The sequence below is a fragment of the Labrus mixtus genome, chromosome 18 (genome assembly GCF_963584025.1).
Source record: "Labrus mixtus chromosome 18, fLabMix1.1, whole genome shotgun sequence".
Taxonomy (NCBI): Eukaryota; Metazoa; Chordata; class Actinopteri; order Labriformes; family Labridae; genus Labrus; species Labrus mixtus.
Window position 1 is genome coordinate 3,736,038 of NC_083629.1, and position 18,747 is coordinate 3,754,784.

The 18,747-nt window shown below is 41.9% G+C and overlaps 2 long non-coding RNA genes across 3 annotated transcripts in view; one reads left to right on the plus strand and one right to left on the minus strand.

The window, feature by feature from the left end:
* LOC132993047 (uncharacterized) overlaps positions 1-9,426 on the plus strand; it is a 329,764-nt gene extending 320,338 nt beyond the window's left edge. The window contains exon 2 of the long non-coding RNA XR_009676419.1: positions 9,366-9,426. This is a non-coding gene — a long non-coding RNA (uncharacterized LOC132993047). The remainder of the gene's footprint in view (positions 1-9,365) is intronic.
* On the minus strand, positions 1,092-2,820 carry LOC132993717 (uncharacterized). Of its 2 annotated transcripts, none has more exons than XR_009676507.1 (4): positions 2,751-2,820; positions 2,402-2,553; positions 2,202-2,287; positions 1,092-1,489 (listed from the first exon to the last, which is right to left on the minus strand). It is a non-coding gene; the product is annotated as an uncharacterized LOC132993717 (long non-coding RNA). The 2 variants fall into 2 exon arrangements; XR_009676508.1 differs by having other exon boundaries at positions 2,398-2,553.
* Positions 9,427-18,747: the final 9,321 nt, after the last annotated feature.

Here is an 18,747-nt window from a genome sequence, read left to right on the forward strand (position 1 = left end):
TCTGTTCTCACAGGGTATCCTTTTTTAACACAAGTCACACCAGTGGAGTGTGAACTTCAGCTCCACGGTGTGTCTCATACATTCACATGATCCTTTCCACTGTGGTGACCGATGAGCTGTGCTATTGTGTTCGCTACGCCCCAAAAAGCCCCATGAAGGGCCTGTCATTTTGAAATGCTTTCCAGCGTACACTACACACAAGTCCAATCTTTGTAGTATAAATAATTAAGCTTGCTTTCAATAACCAGAAATGGATATTAAAATAATAGGAGCAGTTTTTTTTCTCCCTTCTTTCAACCAGCTTTTCAGAAAATGTTTAAAATAGCACTAACTTCAAAAGTTCCCATCGTAAGCATGTACACTTAAGGTAAAATGCTGATTTCAGGCCTGTTTTCTTTCTTTTGACAACAATTAGCAAAAGCACAATTCTTTGATGGATCTAGAGATTATCTTTAACCACATGCACTTTGGCTCGAGGCATTAGAGTGATTTCACCTACCCCGCTATATGCTGGGAAGAACATTGTAACCAATTGTAAAATATTAGACATCTTCGGTACACTGTAAACCCGAACAAGTTGAAAGTACACAAAATGTTTGTCGTAACTGATTACCTCAAAGTTTTTGAGTAGTAGAAATAACAATTTTGAGTAGAACTGAAATTAAAAAAATATAACTTCAGTTCACTCAATTGTTTTCTTATTTTCTTTTTTAATTTTTAAGTTTTCCCAACTCAAATGTATTACTTTTAAAAAATATATTTTTAAGTTATGCATACTTGCATTAATTGATTTGATGATACTCATTCAAATTAAATCCAACCAACTCTACTCAATACATTTATTTGTGCTCAACCCAAAGCCTGGGGGAAATCTAATCAAAAAATTAAATTGTGCTAAACTTATACACCGAAGGAAAAAGATAAACAAAATAACTTCTCATCAGCTCAAAATGTACAAGAAAACCCTCATTTCAGTAACAATTGTTAAAAAATAGTAATACAACTCACTTTGTTCAGTTCACCTTTTTTATTCAAGTTTAAAACAATCTATACAACTTGAAACAACTGGAACTGTATTTTAATGGAACATTGACAGTGTTTATTTTACACAGGATTTAAAGAACCTTAAACTGTGCTATAAGGTGCAAATTAAGGACATTATTAGAAATAACCAATAAATTTAAACAAAATATGAGAAAATAACTTTTGTGGAATCAAAAGCAAATAAAGATCCAATTATTTAACATAATGAATCACACGTATCATGTGCTGAGGTAGATAAGGAACCTTATAAAATGATTACCTTCAGATAAAAACCAACATTATGAAAATGTGCATCATCCAACCTGGGGAGACCTGTCACATCAAGGTCTGCTTCAATCACATCAGAAATGCTGTCAGGGTTGAACTGGATGGTACCAGTGGAGCTGTCAGTGACCACATAGAGGAGAGCTACAGGGGTGTCTTCAAAGTTTGGCTTATTGTCCCACTGCAAAAATAAAAGGAAAAAAAGATGGAGATAATCCCAGTAACAAGATTACAAGTCCTGCACAGTAGGCTCTTGCTCCTCACACAATTAAAAGCATCAGTAAATATGTTTCTGTCTTGACACAACACTCGCATGTAAATATGCATGTTGGCAGTTACTGGCAGTCACACTTTTTTCTCTGTCTATACTGGCTCTATAATACCTACTGAATGTGAGCCACTGTAAGGATGGAAGGACAAAATTCAAAGTCCTAATTCTGTTTTAAAATGCGACCTAAAGTTCATTATTATTACGAGGCCTCTAGAACTCAGACTTAGCCAAATCACATCAAAGATAATCATGCTTCCTCCTCCTGCCACAAAAAAAGAAAATCAACTAATTCTTGTTTTTTTACCTCTGACTGCTGAAGCACCATTTTAGCTTCAGCCTAACAACGGGAAGATTTTCTTATGTTCAACAAGGATTGAGAATGTCTTACAGTTGGACCTGGCCTAATACAGTATGCCTCATGGAGTGGAAGAACAATAACAGTCCTTATACTCTTTCACTGTAATTAACACATGCAAGCCTTATATTTAGATAGAATATAGAAAAATCTAAACCCATCTCTTCTTCTATTAAAGTCTGTTAAATGCAGGAAGTCACATTTTACTTTACAAAAACAGTTTACACTAGTCATTGATATTGACATTTTCATAATTGCACTGAGTACATACTTGAAGATCTTGAAGATCCCCTTGCAGGTACAATGGGAGGGTATGAAGAGCCAGAGTGCTTCTTGTGTACATCATGCTGTTCCTAGGCCAAAAAAGAAATTCATTTTTAAATTCTCATTATGACTAAGAATGAATGATCATTATTAACCTTAGCTGCAGGTTAAAATGATTATTCTTATGTATGTAATTTACCTACAGCTTATAAATCCTCCTGCAGCGCCTGTCTCTCATGTCGCTGAGGCCTTCTGCCTGTATGCTGTTGCAGTGTGTGTTGGTCCAGCTGGTTGTAGAATGTGTTGTGAAGGTTCATATTTGTGATGCAATGGAACTCAACAAACATCTGCAGACCTACAGGAACATAAAAGTATATTGATGAACAGTTTTTAACTGTAACACTGAAAATAGATTATTTGTAGTTTTACTTAATATTCAGTTTGATCCAAGGGAAATAGATTAAATTAGCAATATGACATAATTTAGATTATTCCAGTTCATCATAATCAAATGCTTATGTTTATTTTAATTTAACAACAAATCATACTCACCAATACAAAGGTTGATATGCAGTGAGTCAGGTGACTGGGGGATGATGAAATGCTTTCAGCAGCTCTCCCTTAATGGGCACAAATTATATGAAAACAAGCTAAGATTAGTTAAAATAATGGCCATGTGAAAAACTGCTTGCACTATATACTTGAATCTATTTTATAATGTTCTGTTGAACAAAGACATGTATGTTTGTAAGGCAGCACAGTTCATCACACCGCAAACTACAGTTTCAACAAACAGCCCTCACCAATATGAAACTTTTGTCACCACAGTGGAACATGTCCCTAATATTATAATGCAGTAGACCATTAAAGATTATCACTCTACTGCTGGGGCAGACAAAAGGCTGTGGGTTCACAGGTAATAATATAAAAAGTTTAGAAATGGCTTACTTCTTACCTCAGTGCTCTTCCTCCACTTCAACCTGATGGGAAAGATCAGTCACATACGATATAAATAAAAACCAGGATCACTCATTAAACAAACATATTTTAGTTAGTCACACAACTCTCTATTTAATGGTTAATTAAATATTTAATTAACGTTGCGTTCCGTTCTTCTTTGTCATGCAGTCTGACAAATGATTATGACGAAGAACATTATATTTTATCTCAAACACGTTACTTTCAGCGCAGCAGCTTACCTGCCTCCACAGTAGGGTCAAAGTACAGCTAAATAACATTGCTGCAGTTTCAACAACAGTTAGCTCAAGATATTAGCATGCTAACGTTATAGCTTCTGTTAACGTTATACACCTGTAAACAGACACGAGAAGTTTGAGAAACTTTTTTACTCACCACAGCAGATGACTTAGAACAAGGAACAGCCCGAGACTTGAAATGATGCCAGTCAGTTGAATGGTAGTGGCTTCAGTCACTGGCACACCTTTCAACTGGTAACTTTCAAACTTGTGGCGCTTCTAGCATGGCCGTTGTGAGTTTTTCAAAAGCGTGAGTGAACGTAGCGATGTCAATGATGTCATACGCTGCGTCCCTCTGTTAACTCAAATTATATGATTTAGACATGGATATTAACTCAAACACATTGATCCATATTAAATTAAAACACATCACTCGTTCAGAGAACTCAATAGTTTATTGTTTTGTTAACTAATTAGCTGCTTTTAAGTTCTGTACCCTTAATGGCTTTGAGTTAGTAATACTGTTTGGGTTTACAGTGTAGATGCAATACCCTGTTGTGTGTGTGTGTGTGTGTGTGGGGGGGGGGGGGGGGGGGGAACCTGAGGATAGCAGAGCATGCACTCTGTAGACTGTAACATGGAGCCCAAAGATAGCCATTTGGGGAGCAAGCTGACTGAGGAAGGAAGCACAACAACCACAGCAAATCAATTTTTACTCAGCTCAAGCTCATATAATATCATGTACAAACCCATGTTCATTCGTTCAACATTTTTTTCTTTCCTGCACATGTTTCTACCCTGTTGTAGCCAATATAATCAATGTACATGTGTTTATTTTATATCAAAGGTGCCAGGGAAGTCGATTTTCATATCCTGCAAGAGCTGTAGCACCCAGGCCCATTGCTCTATACCCATAAAACCAGCTTCCTATACCACACTCTCTCTCTGTAAGCCAGTTAGGCTCTTTAGTTGAGCCTTTCTTTGTGTTAGTGACTGAACACACCATCATCATCATTGTTAACTTTCATTCAGTTTGCTTGATTTTCTAATAAATGATTTGTATCCTCAGCAACTCATGTCTCCTGCCGTTTTTTTGTCATGGCCCATGAGTCGGGTTATGACACTGTTAAAAAAACATAATCTATGTAATTTAACAGTTGGACCTTCCAGACAGTCTAGACAGATGCTGTTTCTAGGTTTAGTATGTCGAAATATTGACCCTCGATTGCCACATATCAATAGTATAAATTAAGTATCGGGTATTTACAGTGTTGGGGTTGTATCAAGTCAACTTTGGTTATATTCTTTAATAATTATATTTCATTATTAATAATATAAATAAAAATATCATTAAACTATGTTTAATCTCTCTTGGGGCACCACCCTGTAACCAGGGAAATATAACCAAAATATCACTCAAATCAGTCTCAAATTAGTTACTTAATTACTAATATTATTAATAACTATATGTAATAAATTGAAGGCGTGAAATCCGTAAATACACCAGTAATCACAAACAACTGCTCTCTTAACCTCTTAGAGATCCTGTAAAATAAGCCAAAAACGCCTATCCAGACATACCCAAAGTAAATTGTATGCTGTTTTTGAACCATTTAGAGTTACAGCACAAACAAGGTCACATTTGAAAGGTAACACTCGGTAGTTTCTTCCCAAAAAGCCATAATCACGGTTTTTACTACTGGTATTGAGTAATACAATCTGAAAGTACAAAGAAAGAAATATTTTTGTTTCTGCCTGAATATTTTCTTTAAAAATAAGCCAATAGAGGACTACAGCTGGGAGCTATTAGCTTGAAAAGTGATTTGGGCTGTGTCATAAAGCCTTACCTAGTTCCAGTCCAAATTTGACAACAAAATGACAAAAAATAAATGTTTTAGAGCTGTTTTTCTATGGGTATGTCAAGGCGTTTCCAAACTGTGCCATTTGGAGACTCCAAAAGGACCCTTGGTAACCATGATGACATACCTGGGATAAAAAGGCTGCTACTCCTGAACGCTTTGATGTACATGCATCATTCTGGGCTTTATGGAAAGGTAACACTCAGAGCTACGCTATACAATACCAGAATCACTATCAGTATTACTGAAACAGATTTATAGAAGCATAAACCCATTTAAAGTGCATTTTTCTAGCTTTGTGCATTACCGTTCTCCATAAAAAATGAGTAGAAACAAGTGTTATGGTGGAAAACTATTTATATGAAAAGTGCAACACAGCAAACTTTAGAAAACACACATATTTACATTATTTACACACTATCTTTGAGTGACATCCTACAAGTTATTTGCAACATTCCAGTCATTATAACAGTCTCTCTTGGGAATAAAGCACAAGGGCACATGGTAAATGGTAAATGGACTTGAGCTTATATAGCGCTTTTCTAGTCTTCCAACTACTCAAAGCGCTTTTACACCGCAGGTCACACCCACCCATTCACACCCTTTCACACACTGATGGTAGTGATCGCTATGTAGTATCATCCATCAGAAGTAACTAATCCCATTCATACACCACCACTGAAGCAGTGGGAGCAACTTGGGGTTAAGTGTCTTGACCCAAGGACACATCGAACATGTTGCCCAGTGGCAATGCCTGCACTTTCGCCGACCAATGGTGCTGTCCCCGCTGATGTGCACTGGCCTGTGATGTGTTCCACTTGGAGGAGTTGTTGGTATCGTTCTGGCTGTGGAGCTAGACCCCGCTTCTGCCAGCTCCATTGCGAGGGTCTCTCGGAATGCCTTCTGGTGTAAAGGTACCTCTCCTTTACCTTTGGCAATCTCCTTGTGAAGGAGGAAAGCATTCACAATGGCTATGTCCATGAAATGGTAGAAAAACATTTTATACCACTTCTGTGTTTTGTGGAGGACTTTGTAATATCCTATGAGGGCATCTGAGAGGTCCACTCCACCCATGCACCTGGATGTACAGAAAAAGAAACAACAGTGAGAAATATGTACCAAAACATGATTATATATAGGACACAAATTATTATTTTTCGGCAAAAAAACAAACAGTTTGAATATAGTGTACATACCGGTTGTAGTCTTTGATAGCTGGGGGAACAGGAATATCCTTCAATTCCCAGTGCCCATCTGCACCTTTGACTCTCCTCTGGAGAGCACCTGCATGTGCTGTGTGAAGTGTTGAGCACATGAAGACATCCCTCGTATCTCGCCACTGAAGGAAGATGATAGAGTCCGTCCTGATCCATCTTATGCTGCCACGAGGAGATTTTGAATCAAGCCTGTTCTCTTTTGTTTTTGGAAACCCGATTCTGTTTGTGCGAACGGTTCCACAAGCCCAGATCCTCTTTAGAAGGAGGTCACGGAAAAGGGAAGGACTTGTGTAAAAGTTGTCCACAAACAACTTGAAACCTGTACCAAGCAGCCTGGTATCCATGAGCTGCATCACTGACTCATAACTGAGCCCCTTTCCACTATTTCCCTGGATCTTCCCCTCATATACAAAAAAGTCCCAGGTATATCCATTGATGGAGTCAGCCAAGAGTTTGTAACCCTAGCGAACAGGTTTCTTTTTCATATATTGTTTTATATTGGCTACTGAAATGAAGGGAGCGGCAGATCCTAAGAAACTTCCTTCCCGTCATCACCTTTCTTGGGAACTGTAGGTTGTATAATTTCCCCCCTTGCCAGTAATCTAAAAATAAGGTATATTTGACTATACCCATGTATAGGATAAAGACATGAATGCGAACATGTCCTGCCGTGTCACGTCAATTCAAAGGCTGGAGGGTGTTGTATAGTGTGCTGAGCCAAATTTGTTTGTGTGCTGTACAATAGTCTTCAACACAGTTTGTGAAGAATAGTTGGAAGAGCTGCAGGGCTGAGTAGGTGGCTGTCAAAATTGGCTGGGGTCCTGGTGTGCGTGCTGGTCTGAATGTTGGCTGTGGTGGATCAATATCCAGGACATCAACATCGTTCCATTCCTCCTCAGATGGGCCAGTTCACTGCCTCTGCCTCTTCCTCTTCCTCTTCCCCGCCCTCTACCTCTTGCCATTCTCCTACTTGGAGATCCTCTCTGGGGCATCGAGGGATGGAGCTCCTCTCCAGAGGTGGAACTCTCTTGCTCCTCGACTCTATTGGGCCTCTTACTGACTGTGGCTGGCTGCCACTCTGAATCTGATTCTACATCAGATGATTGCCTATAATGTGAAAATAAATAGATAACAGTTAGTTATCACAAACTTTCACATACTTTTTGTATTACAATTTAGTTTTTACACACACACCCCTCCCCCAGAGATACACAGCTACACCTCAAGACACACACCCCTCCCTAAGGGACCAAAGGTAACACCTCATGATACACTCCCCTCCCCCACAGACCAACAGTATCACTCCTTGAGACACACAAAGGAGAGAAGGGGACACGAGAACAAAAAAAACCCTCCCTGAAATAGCCCTGAAGACTCAGTGCATATACAGTGAAAAACAATCTAAATTGTATTCACAATTCAAACGCTATAACTAAATAGATATATTAGTACATTAGATATACTCAGATGTACCTCCCTTTGGACAAAAGTGTCTGCTAAATTAATTGTAGGATACTTTGTTGTCCCCAGGGCGAAATTCGCCTTTGGCATAATTGCAAATAAAAACACAAAGCTCTGTACAATGGAATAAAAAAACATAAAAACACGTAGAAAATCCAAACACATACTAAATACCAATAAAAAAACTAGACCTGACATAACTAATACAATTACAAAAGTGAACGACATATAAGTTGTATATAATAAGATACTCAATTGTCCAGAGTAACGTCTTGCCCTTCCAGAAACATTGCCTCTGCTTCCGAGTCATCAAAGGAGATAACGCTGTCCTCCACTGACGATTCTTCCCCCGACTCACCACTATCACGGCCTCTAGTACATTCATCCACAGCCTGTGATAGTGTAAATTTAGTCTTTTCCTTTATTTTTGCCATTTTTCTTCCTGAAATTCTTCAAAGTATCCACCAGCCAACTTTCTGACGCGCGTACTGCTATAACGCACGGAGAGCGCACAAAACACAACCCAGAGTTTGTCTGCTTGTGCACGTTGGTATCTGGTGTGGTTTCTGAGCTACCAATGGAAGCCATATATCATCTTTTTCGTAATTTTATTGGCTACAAGACAGTTCAATCATTTACATAATCGCTTGTAATTGGCTGGGGCTGTATACATGAGAAGAGAGGTAGGTACCTCTTGTTGACCCCGGCGCGCATTGGCTATTGAGGGGGCTAAGCATTGAATGGAAGGTTGTTATTGGCTAAATGAGGTGTCAATCGCAAGGTCACACTTCAGCCTCTATTTTGCTACATCACAATAGCATATTTTTGCTCGTATATGTAAAGTATTACAGATAATACTGTGGAATATTGTGAACTGACGCGACATATATGAAATTATATTACAGCAACTTGTGGACTTTTATGGATGTAATCATGTGTTTGGATTACTTTTTTCACTGGATTTAATTAATGTAGACACTTGCTGATGAAGCAGCACAGTTTCTATCGGGATATTATCATCAGAGATTTATACTACAACTTCAGAAAGTAAGTCGCGTCACTTCTATAATTGTTTGTTTGTTTGTTGCTGGTCTAATAGATGATTATATTGTGGTTGCCGTGGTGGCTGAATCTTAAAATGGTTTATATTTATGGAAGAACAGCAAAAAAAACTTTCCAGCGATATATAGCATGTAGCATGCTTCAGCACAGCTGTTGTGTACATGACACACAAAGACGACACCAACCACAACACGCACATGGCGGACCGTGCACGGTCACATGCTTCACATGAGGTTAAAATTATAACAGAATTTATTTAAACAAAGCAACATCAATCCAAAATCAATGAACTTAATCAAACAAATAACAAATAACAACAATTACAAACTAATCTAAGCAAACAAACATTATCAAGCAAGGCTTGTGGAAGAGGTGTAAAAGTGTAGTTGTGTGTGTGTGTGTGTGTGTGTGTGTGTGTGTGAGAGAGAGAGAGGAGGGAAAGAGAGGGGGAGATGGCTCCGTACCCACGTGGTCGCTTACGATGGCACACACTTAACAAAGACCTGGGTGCGTGTGTGTGGGTGTCTGTGTATGAAAGAGAGAGAGGAGGGGGAGCAAGGGGGGAGATTGCTTCGTCCCACGTGGTCGCCCTTCCGATGGCGCACACCTAACAAAGACCTGGCGTGGTCTATTGTCTAAAGAGGCTGAGTTCGGCCCTACACGATCTGTGTCTCTGAATGGCCGCGAGTGTACAGATCGCTATGTGTGTGTGCAGCCTATGTGAATGTGAAAGAAATGCGTGCCTGAAGAGGTCGGATCACAGTCCAAATCCAGCGCCACAACTCGGAGTAATTCCCTTCATTCACAGAAACAAACCAATGGCCGAATTCAAGTTAATACGGTTACACTGGCCTTTCTGATCAGAAGAGTAATACCGGATTATAATGCTGTAAGATCAGTTTGTAGCTGTTTGTCACCACATGTAGCATGTTGCTAAGTTTAGCCTTGCGAACCGAGTAGTTTCGTCAGTGTAAGTAACTCAAGTAAATGTAAAGCAAACGTTCCGAACAAGAGGAATATATGTTTTGTACATTGTTAAAAGTATTAGCTTCAATAGCTTGTTAGTAAAAGTAATGGTGATAATGATATGATTTTACGTTCTGTTTCACATGACATGATTCAAATGATTGTTGAACGCTACTGTGACGCAGCGGCGCCATTTTCTTGCACAATGGTTGTGTACAGAGACGCAGGAAAGTGTGTTGTTTGTAATTTCATGTTTATGAAGCTGTATGTGTAAAAGCTTAGTTAACTGTGAGACTAGGAGCAGAAGTCTAAGTAAATGTGTGTAATGTTATTTTATTTTGATATCTTTGTATTGTGAATTGTATATATGTCTGCATGTATTTAATTTAAAACTATTTTGAAGTATGTGACTGTATATTATGTTAAACAATATTTTATTTTAATTTGTATTGTCAAAGAGTTTACTTTATTATTTGATGAAATGTGTTGGTTAATGGAAAAGTTAATGTGTCAGACAATAAATGAGCTGGCATGAGCAAGACGCTAAAAGTTTGTCCTCTTATCATTCCACAGGCTATGCAGTGCTTCCTAGCCTGTGTAACCTTTGCTGCCGGTCCAGATTTCCCCTAGGTCTGGTGCCGGTAACAATTGGGGGCTGGTCCGGGATGATCTAGTATCGCTGCCTGGTAAAATCAGAGCCAAGACAACGTGAGCTGTGTGCAAAGCTTCAGGGAAGACTGCAATCCTGTGCGTCATCTAGAGAGCCGAAGTCACCTGTGTAACGTCATAATGGCAACAGTCTCCCCACGCCGGATACTGGTCATCAAGATCCAGAAGAGACTGTCAGAGCTTAGTGCAAGTCAGCTATTCCAAGTTGCTAGTTCTATTGATGACGGCAGTACTACTAGTGAAGTTGATGAACTAAGTGAACCAGAACTGTATGACCTGATTGTTGAGTTCTTAAGAGGTGAGAAACTGAGCGGTCTGGAAGATGAAGGCATGGCCCAACTCCTCCTCCTTGATGACATGCTGAGTGACCTGCTGGCTGCAGACACTGAAGGGACTGGAGCTAGCCCGGCTGCAGATGTTGAGAGCCGCAACGTAACAACACCCTTAACCACCCCACACGTTAACTCAGACACGAACAGACTTTCATCACCCATGAACAGAGACGGTGGTGAGTCGACCAGGAACCCCACCATTCCAACCTTACCCAGATCGCCCACAGCAGGTGTTGGTGCTGCTCCCCTCGGTAGGAGGAGTCCATCTTCCAGTATGGGAGATCAGGTATTGAGGTTCAATGATGTTGCAGCTCTGCTCCCACGTAGAGAGTTTAAACTTCATGGTGGTCAAATTTCTGATGTTGGTTCTGATATGTCATACAGTAGACTTTGTAAACAAATAGACCAAGGTTTTCAAGAAGGTTTTTCTCAAGCAGAGGTAATTTGTATTGTGTTGAAAATAATAAAGCCAGGTACGTTCAGAGAGATGTTAATTAACAAAGGTGACTTAACTATTGATGAGCTAAAACGTTTTCTGCGCGCACACATTAGAGATAAAAGCAGTACCAAGCTTTTTCAAGAGTTAAGTAATGCTAAACAACAAGACAAAGAAAGCCCACAACAGTTTTTGTACAAAATAATGGGTTTAAAGCAGCGTGTTTTATTTGAGTCGCAGCAGCCTGGTGCAGAGTTTAGCTATGACAGAAAGCTTGTTCAGGGTACCTTTCTGCACACACTTTATCAAGGTTTAAATGAGAAAAACAACCATGTCAGACATGACCTCAAACCCCTTCTCACTGACTTGCAGGTTAGTGATGACTTTCTCTTAGATCAAATCACTAAGTCTACTAGTGAGGAGGCAGAGAGACTGAAACACCTTGGTACTGGTGCTAAAAACCGACCAGCGACTGTAAGCTCAGCTCAGCTTGACAGTAGTGACTCATCTAAACAGACCACAGTTGACACTGAGTTACAGGCTAATCGTGCTGCTATTAAAGAACTGACTGCACAGGTGTCCTCACTGACAAAACATCTGTCTCAGATGGTGAAACCTACTGACTGTGTGAAACCTGAGGACCCCTGCCCAACAGCAACCCGTCCTCAAGCACCCACATCTGAGACCAGAGGTAGATGCAGCGACTGTGTAAGACAGAGCAAGATTAAATGTTCTCACTGCTTTGTCTGTGGCCAAGCTGGACATCGCGCTGTTGGCTGTCTTCAAAGACAGACGTCGGGAAACGGGCCGAGGTCGCTGGTGAGGGGCAGCCACTGACCTTGACAACTGTGGAGACCCCAGTAAAGACCAGCCACTCAAAGACAGTAAGTCCTGTGAAAGCAAACACACAAAGTCAACAACCACAAAAGAAACTCTTAGCAAGTCTCATCGGAAAACGATGTATGGTCTCGTGCTATCAACGGAGTTCCACTACAAATGCTGCTTGATTCTGGAGCTCAGGTGACGTTGGTCGGGAAAGCATGGATGGAAAAGGCCCTCCCCCAAGTCAAGATTCAGCCTCTGGAAACTCTTGTTACAGACCAGCCGTTGGAGATTTCTGCAGCAAATGGCACAAATGTTCCTTTTGACGGATGGGCAGATGTTGACCTCCAGATTCGTAGTAAAAACCATGGACATGTCACCATTCAAGTGCCTACTTTAATCAGTCAAAACTGTCTTAACTCTCCTATTTTAGGCAGCAATGTCATCGCTGAGGTAATCAAATCAAACAAAGAACAGAGAGGTGAGGTTGATATTTCGGCTTTGCTTAAAGAAGCTTTGAGTGTTACTGACAGTACAGTAGAAGCTATAGTTTCTGCTCTACAGGCTGAAACCCCTGATGAGATAGCCTTTGAGTGTAGTGTGAGAACAGGGAAGAAAGGAGTTTCTATTCCTGCAGGACAGATTTTCGAGGTCAGGTGTAGGATCAGGGAATGGCCACAGGGTGGGACAATGCTTTTTCAACCCAGTCTAACCAATAACTATCCAGAAGGGTTAGCTCTGTTTCCAGCTTTAATAGATGTTCCAAGTGGGTCCAGCAAAATTGTTAAAATCCCCATTCAGAACTCTAGTAAACATAACATCTACCTCACAAAGAAAACGGTCCTGGGAACTTTAGAAGAAGTTACTGAAGTGAAACCAGTCAACTGTCTTCCCAGTGTTTCAGAGCCAGATCTTCATCCCTCTGTGAATGCACACTCAGCTCAAGTTAGAACAGACATGCAGAGAAAAACAAGTCAAAGACTTGTTAATAAGACAAATAAGACAAAACATGCGACAAAAGAGAAGTGGCATCCACCTGTCGATGGCTCACATCTGGAAGAGGATCAACAGCAAATGGTCAAAGACATGTTGTATCAAGAGTCAGATGTGTTTGCTAAGGACGATTCTGATATTGGTTGCATCCCTGACTTGAAGCTAAAGATCCACCTCAAAGATGATACACCAGTCCAAGCATCATACAATTCAGTTCCAAAGCCCTTGTATAAAGAGATTAAGGAATATGTACAGAACCTGCTCGAACAAGGCTGGGTCAAAAAGTGTACTTCACCCTACTCGTCTCCTGTGGTCTGTGTTCGGAAAAAAGACAAGAGTTTGCGTCTATGTGTTGACTTTCGGGGCTTAAATCGCAAAACCATTGCTGACCGCCACCCTCTCCCACACATCCAAGACTTGTTGGATAATCTAGGAGGCTACTCTTGGTTCTCAATTCTTGACCAAGGCAGTGCTTACCACCAGGGCTTTGTCGACAAGAGCTCAAGACACATGACTGCTTTCAGCACACCTTGGGGGCTTTATGAGTGGGTTTGCATCCCGTTTGGCCTTACCAACGCCCCAGCAGCATTTCAGAGGTGCATGGAGGGAGTGCTTGAAGGTCTCCGAGACGAGTGCTGCTCTCCATATTTGGACGATGTGCTGTGTTATTCAAAGACTTTTGATGACCACGTTGAGGACCTGAGGCGAGTACTCTGCCGCCTGCGAGAGCATGGTGTCAAACTACGGCCAAAGAAATGTGAACTATTCAAACATCAGATTAGGTATGTAGGCCACCTAGTGACTGGCGTCCAGGTGTCCAGATAGATCCTAAAGACCTCGAGGCAGTTCAGCTGTTGAAAAACAGAGAGCCGAAGAATGTTGGAGAAGTCAGCGCTCTTCTAGGGTTTCTAGGCTATTACAGAACATTCATACAAGACTTCTCAAGGATAGCACGACCACTATTCAAGCTCATAGAAAGTTCCAGTGAACCTAGCAAGAAAGCAACTTTAGCTAGCTCTACCAAGAACAAACTAAAAAGCACAAGCAGTGGCCAGCTTCCTTCAAGAACACCTGTCCAGTGGACACCAGATCACAGTGCTGTGGTTTCACGCTTTGTTGACCTCCTGACCAGTCCACCGATTCTAGCTTACCCAGACTTCAATTTACCATTCGTCCTTCACACCGACGCATCAAATGAAGGCCTGGGAGCTGTGCTTTATCAGCAACAGGGAGACAAACTCTGTGTCATCAATTATGGCTCAAGGACACTCACACCAGCCGAGAAAAACTACCATCTCCATTCTGGCAAGCTTGAGTTCCTTGCATTAAAGTGGGCGATCTGCGAGAAATTCAGAGACTACCTCTGTTACGCACCCATCTTCACTGTTTACACGGATAATAATCCCCTTACTTATGTTTTGAGCACGGCCAAGTTGAATGCAGTTGGACATCGGTGGGTGGGTGAGTTAGCTGATTTTCATTTCACCATCAAATATCGGCCAGGCAAGTCCAACGCAGACGCTGACACCCTTTCTCGATACCCAGTGTAACTTCACAACCACCTAACAGAGTTCACAGAGACAATGCCCCCAGATGTTGTTTCCGCCATCTGGCAGGGGGATAAAGCAATGAGAGACAGTGATGTACCATGGGTTGCCGCACTGCAGCTGTGTTCGGATGCAGAGGAAACTCCATGGAAAAGTATTCCAGTTATCACTCCAGAATGTGTATGAGCTGCTCAGAAGGAAGATGCTCCCATCTGCGAGGTGATTAACTTGTATTGTAAATGAGAAAGACAAAAGACAAATGGGACGTGAGACACGCAGACTAATACATGAATGGAACAGACTCACACTTGACAAAGGAATACTGTTTACAGACAGGACAACGTAAACAGTTGGTTCTACCCAGTAAAATGAAATGAACTGTGCTCAAACACCTGCATGATGATATGGGGCATGTAGGCGCCGACAAAGTCATTCACCTAGCAAGAGAAAGGTTTTATTGGCCTTTTATGCAACGTGAAATTGAAGACTATGTTATCCGTCAGTGCCAGTGTGTGAAACAAAAGCGACCACACATACCAGAGAAAGCACCCATGGGTTCAATAACAACAAGCTCTCCTTTTGAACTCATCTCCATTGACTATCTCCATCTTGAACAGAGTAAAGGCGGTTATGAGTACATTTTAGTTTTGGTAGACCACTTTACTCGCTTTGCGCAAGCGTATCCAACCAAGAATAAGTCAGGTAGAACTGCAGCTGAAAATATATTCTATGACTTTATTCCACGCTTCGAGTTCCCTGAAAAGCTACATCATGACCAGGGCAGGGAGTTTGAGAACAACCTTTTTCAGAGACTCCAGCAGTTAGCAGGAATAGGCCACTCTCGAACCACCCCTTATCACCCACAGGGGAATCCCACTGAACAACTGAACAGAACACTTCTACAGATGCTTGACACACTGAAGGAGGAGAAGAAAACTGAGTGGAAAGACCATCTGTCACACATAGTCCATGCATATAACTGTACGAGACACGAGTCCACAGGCTATTCACCGTTCTTTCTCCTGTATGGAAGAGCGCCACGTTTGCCTGTTGAGTTGCTCTTTGACCTAAAACCTGAACAAGAGCCACAGTCCAGACAAGTGTTTGCACAGAAATGGGCTTCTCGCATGCAGGAGGCGTACAAGATCGCTTCAGAGAACAGTGGAAAGTCCTCAGCTAAAGGGAAGAGATACTATGATCGTGGCGTTAAAGGCATGATTCTGCAGCCTGGAGATAGGGTGTTAGTCAGAAATCTATCGGAGAGAGGTGGCCCAGGCAAACTCCGAGCTTACTGGGAAAAGAGAGTTTATAGTGTTGTTGAGAAGATAGGTGATGGACCTGTGTACCAAGTTCAGACGGAGACAGGAGATCGAACCCTTCGCGTCCTGCATCGTAACCTTCTGTTACCTGTGAATGAGTTGCCTTTGGAACATGATGAGCAGAGTTCTCATGCACACAAGAGAAAGCAGAAACAGAGTGACAGTAACAAACAGAGCAGGGACACAACAGAGGAGGAATCTGATCATTCTGATGAGGAGGAGTACACATATTCTCTCAGGACCTTACCTGTGTACAACAAGAGGTGCACCCGACCTCTAGTGCCAAAGCTTACACCACACCGTGAACTCTGTGCTAAAGCCCCAGAATTCCAGCCAATGAGACAAGAAAGAGAAACCATTCAAATGCAGCAGCCACATGAACCTGATCCAGTTGCAGTGTCAGATGCAGTACCGATTGCGGATCGAACGGCTACAACAGCTACTGAGCAACTGCAGGAGGAACACATAGTGGGTGAAGCAGGTCCAGAACAACATAAAACAAATGATCGTGAGCCTGACGCAGTTTCATCAGAAGAGGACTGTGAGGAGGTCAGCAAGAGCAATGAAACCTCGAGAAGTGCTCACATAAGACCATCTTGGACAACCTTCATACCAGCCCTGGAGGCCTGGAGCAAACCTGATGTTTGCCTGTGTCCCTTACCCTCCGTAATTCTACCCAACTGTTCCTGGTTCCTGTTATTACCGTACACCAGTATGGACGAACTAGACCAGTAACAAGACTTGACTTGACTTAAGACATTAACTGACAAATAGAACAGACTGTACTTTGACTTTTCAACTTTCTAGACTTTTCTTTTGTTAGTTTAGTTCTAGATGTCCGGAGACATCTCTGAAAGCAGGGGAGAGTGTAGTAGGTTGAAAACGCTACATATAAAGTTTTTATTTAAACAGACACCCCCCTAATTTTTTGTAATATTTTATGAGCTATTCTAATTGTAATGACAGATTTCACATGGTAATATTCAGTTTACCCAGGAGATGGCGCTATTATGCCACTGTGGATTCCCTAGAGAGACTTTATCACTTAGTCCTACACATGCGCAGTTCAGACAATAAACAAGCTGGCATGAGCAAGACGCTAAAAGTTTGTCCTCTTATCATTCCACAGGTAATATGAATCTTTATATCTCAACTTTAAGCTGGTTATGTATCTAATGAACATGCAGTTTAATTTCGCTGTCACGTTATAACATGAGCTAGACGCTAAAAGTTTGTCCTCTTATCATTCCACAGGCTACGCAGTGCTTCCTAGTCTGTGTAACCTTTGATGCCGATCCAGATTTCCCCTAGGTCTGGTGCCGGTAACACTTCCTACCCTTCTGTCTCAGGCTACGGCCATACAGAGAGTTCCGTTCGGATCTGGTAGTTATCAGTTCTCCAGGCTGGAACCTACTCTGTGGTTGAGTCCCACCTTCACCCCCATTGCTCTGTTCTCCATTCTGCCGGTGACGTGGTCTCTTATGCCTATTCCTAGCACGAGTTAACTTGTTGCCTTCACGTGTTACGTGACGTAAGTGTGTCTCCCAAACCGCCTGTGCGAATTTCTTGATCTCTTTCATACTAAGCTGATGTGTACGACTATGCATGGTGACATCTGGCCGCACGCAGCCATGCAGGTTGTGCATGAAAATGGACTTGAAAGTTTGGTTCTCTTCCAAACCTGGAGCCTTACGTCCCTGGAAATATGCAGATCTTAGGCGCCAGTAATAATCTTTGGGGGCCTCGTGCTTCTGGTGCAAGACACTGAAAGCACTAAGAAGGGCAGATGCAGGGTCAATGTAGGTGGAGTATTCCTGGCGCAAAGCATTGCAGAGCGCAGAGTACTGGTATCTGATCTCAGGCTGAAGGGTAGTCGTGTAGTTATGGAGACTCTTGGAAGTTGTCTTCCAGATCAGCCTGAGTTTTTCTCTTGTGGACGCATCAGGTAAATCACTGAGACACAGGTTAATCACTTCGAGGTAATCATCGATGCAGCGGTTTGAGTTATCTAGATCGAACCACTCTACATCTTTTGCCATAGATTTAATGAGCCTTGTGTGCATTCTTTGATCTCTGGGTAAAAGGGAGCCATCTGAGTCATCTGAGGTTTGGATATTCCTCAGCTGTGAATCATGCGATGGGAACCTACAGGTAGCAGGAGGGGGCCCGGTGTTATCTCTGCCTCTGGGGGCTGAGAAGTCACCCCCCTTCCTATGTGGTGATTCAAACCTGTGAAGGTGTGAAAAGGTGTCACAGCTGTCAGGGAACTGGGGCGTTTTCCCAAGGGGCGGGGCTCCACAGTCAAAATCAGGGAAAACTAGACTTATTTCCTCAGTCCTTGGGTTATCCTGGCTGCTTGGTTCTTTACTGAGATCTTTCAGCAGGGTTGTTTGATATCTTAAGGGGCTTGGTCCAGGATCAGAGTCATATCCTGACGATGTGTCTTGCTCCATGCTTACCTGTGCTCCCTGAATTAGTTCAAACATGTCCAACACTATCTGCTTGGCAGTTTGTAAGTGCTGACTAAGAGATTTTTTTTCTTTCTGCAAGGATCGGACCTTTGGTGGGAGTGTCCCCATGAAACCACGGACACTCCCACTCTTCCAGATCCGTTTCAGTTTTTCATGTGAGGATGCATGAGGCAGGTCAAGGAGAGAATGGTCGACTTCT